This window comes from Belonocnema kinseyi, chromosome 3 (assembly GCF_010883055.1).
Source record: "Belonocnema kinseyi isolate 2016_QV_RU_SX_M_011 chromosome 3, B_treatae_v1, whole genome shotgun sequence".
NCBI lineage: Eukaryota > Metazoa > Arthropoda > Insecta > Hymenoptera > Cynipidae > Belonocnema > Belonocnema kinseyi.
In genome coordinates this window covers 43735116-43738465 of record NC_046659.1, presented here as the reverse complement: position 1 = coordinate 43738465, position 3350 = coordinate 43735116, and positions in this window count along the sequence as shown.

Genomic DNA, 3350 nt, shown 5'->3' with positions numbered 1-3350 from the left:
ACGGTAAAATTTCAGCCACAACCACGTCTCACGACCGTGAGATAGGTGGTTACGGTCTATAAAGGAATCAATACGACGATCCAGGAAAAGCCTCGTGCACCCTAATAACACGGAGCGACCCAAGGACTACCGCCTTCTGCATTTTTCCCGCAAGTGTTTTAGCATATTGTTGACACGCAGAGATGCTTTTTAGTCCATTCGCAAGTGAGAGCTTGGCACCTCCAAGAGATCCGACGACAAGGACGATTAGTTTAACAGAATGTTCCGGGTACATTCGTTGCAACTCCCTTATAAGGTCTCGATACCTCTCTTTCTTTTCATTCTCCTTGGTTATGATGTTTTTGTCAGCTGGTGCCGAAAATTCGATAACGAACATGTTTCGCTTCTCGAAGTCAAGAAGAACCATGTCAGGCCTCGAGTGAGCAACAGAAACAATTGTCGAGAATATAAAGTTCCAGTATATGCGACACTTCCCATTCTCGACAATTGACTCAATTTTACTAGGAGCATTTAGAGGAGTGATATTAAGGTGAATGCCGTAGGAGTAACAGAGATGATAATAAAGCACTCTTAGTGCCGCATTGTGCCTTTGAATGTAGGTTGTTCCCGCGTGAGTTGGACAACTAGATAGTATGTGAGCTAAATGCTCGGGGTGGGCATGGCACGCCCTGCAGCTATCATCAGGAATGTCTTGACTCAAAATATGGCGACGGTATGTTAAGGTGGAAATGACACTGTCTTGGCATGCAAAAATGAAACCCTCCGTACCCTACTTCAATCCGGGCGATTTAAGGAAAGAAAACATAAGCTCACAAGACATTGACTGATCCTTCACAATTCTGTGGAAGATACCGTGCAACCTCTTATCGAGGAGCGGTTCACGAAAGTTTTTCTCTTGTGCTATCTTAATCCGGGCTTTCAGGAGTGACTACTCGAGATAGATAAGATTTGATGCATTTTGCTCACCCCTAATACTGAAGTCAAGTCCGAGTGTTTCAGCAGCCTCCTCTGCTGCTTTGTAGAAAAACGCTCCTTTGCTCACTTGTTCCTGAATCCTGACCATTTTAAGAAGAGGGTCTCTTTCATTTGCAACTCTATGTGCTGTACCCAGAATAATCCTGTTGTAAGGACATTCAAGACTCAATATTCCGCGACCACCTTGACGGCGTGAGATGTACAGTCGCGGAACGGAAGACTTAAGATACATGCTTTTGTTCATGTGCACAACATTTCTTGTCCCGATATCAAGGGATCTGAGCTCGTTCTTCGTTCATGGAACTGCTTCAAATTAATAGAGTACTACCGGGGCGGCAAGCATGTTCGTTGCAGATACTTTGTTCCTCGCCGACAGTTCGGAAGACCAAATCTGTCGGACAAGAAGTTTGTATCTGCATTGGAGAGTATCTTGTATAGATTTCACATCCTGAATGCGGCTCTATGGCACGCCCAGGTATGTATAAGTCTCTCCAACGCAAAGGTGCCGTATAGCGCTTTTATCAACGAGCTCAGGATCTTCAGGGATGCCATTAGGTTTCCCTCGCTTCAAATAAACCTTGGCGCATTTGTCTAACCCAAATTACATTCTAAATTCCTTAGTATATCGTTCGACAATCCTAGAGATAGATGTAGTTGCTCTTTGTTTTTAGCATATGTCTTAAGATCGCCCATGTAAAATACATAAGTGACCTTGTACTTTCGATCTGCAGGTTTGCCGCACAAGTACCCGTCGGAATGGCGAAGTGCTAGAGATAGTGGCAATAATGTAAGGCAAGAGAGTAGTGGGCTCATGGTGTCGCTCTGAAAGACACCTCTCTGAAAGGTGACCTTGTTAGTTATCACACGATTTTTTCCAGATGAGATAGTAAATCTGGTTTTCCAAAGCGGCACATCTATCGATGAGTAGGTTCTCCCGATAGCCGGCTACGCCTCTCTTTGAGCCTTGTTGTTCATACATTTCTTTCCACACAGGTTCAATTGCCCGAACAATCCTATCATTTAGGATAGCTGTAAATATCTTATAAAGTGTGCTCAGACAAGTTATTGGCCTGTAATTCTTCGGGTCAGCTAAGTTGCCTATTTTCGGCAGGAGTATTGTGCGCCCTTCTACCAACCACTCTGAAATCGGATCTTCTGACTTCAAAGAGGAGGTGAAAATACGGGCCAAATGCTGATGGGTTGAAGAGAACTTCTTTCACCAGAAGGTTTTGATACAATCTGGTCCCGGTGCGGAATATTTATTCATCCCTCTTAATACTTTTTTCAAATCCTCGGTAGTGATGGGTGGGCATTCTTTATCAGGTGTTATGAGGGTAACACATAACTCCTTGAAGCTATTTATATTTGCTGAGTCTTGGTCCAGTCTATGCTGAACTTCACAGACTTCTCCCCGAAATACTTCGACCTTCTCTGGTTTGTGTGGGTGTTCGACAGTAACTGGAGGATCTTGGAAGAGTCGAGGTGGGTCAGAGAGAAACTGTTGATTTTCTCTGACCCATCTCTCCCTCTGCTCTAGACTTCTCTTCGCGTCAGATAGTATCCGTATTCTCTCAACAGTATGCTGTCTAATGGATAGCAGCTTTGACTTGTTAAGTGTGATAACGGGTCCGGAGTTTGCGCGTGAACCTTCGAACCTTGGCGGTAAAATTCCTGCCAGATGTGATGTTCTTAATCACACACTGAATGCGGGACGCGTACTGTCTTGCCCAGCCTATCTTTATAGCAAGTTGATGTGTTCGTCTTTTGGTCTTATGATCAACCGTTGGTTTTGTTTTACGGTTCGCAGCGGCCAAAGCTCTCGCTGCATTATACATACAATAATTCATAGCCCGGAGGTCGGAGTCTCCGGAAAAATGTCCACGAAACTCGTCATCCATTTCAGCCAGATCTTTAGGCTTGAGAGAAACCTTGGTGTTGATGTTTCTCCGGGTCGTGAAGCATCGCTCTTCATCTATTGGATGCCTGCCCGCGGTTGGTTTTAGTGTCGCCTCTCTTTCTCTGTTGCCGACTTGTTCTAGCTGTGGTAGAGTAGGCGTTTCGCTTACATAGCCCCTTTTACGGCATAGTTCAGCATGGTTTCGCAGACGTTGCTGCGAAAAGTGCGATAGCTCCGGGTGTTTCTCGCACCACAGAGCATGCAGCTGTGCCATGTAACCCCGTTCAGGGGCCACACTTGCATCATAGCACTCCAGAAAGTCGCGATTCAATCGCTCCGCCCACCCAAAGGTCGCGAGATCCCGCCGATCCACCGTATTGAATCCATTTTCATTGGCTCCCCAGCTCTAGATTGGTCGGCATTGTTGGCCGACCCATTGTCGGGAGCCCTGCGCGTTCTGTTGTTTTGAACCGCACTT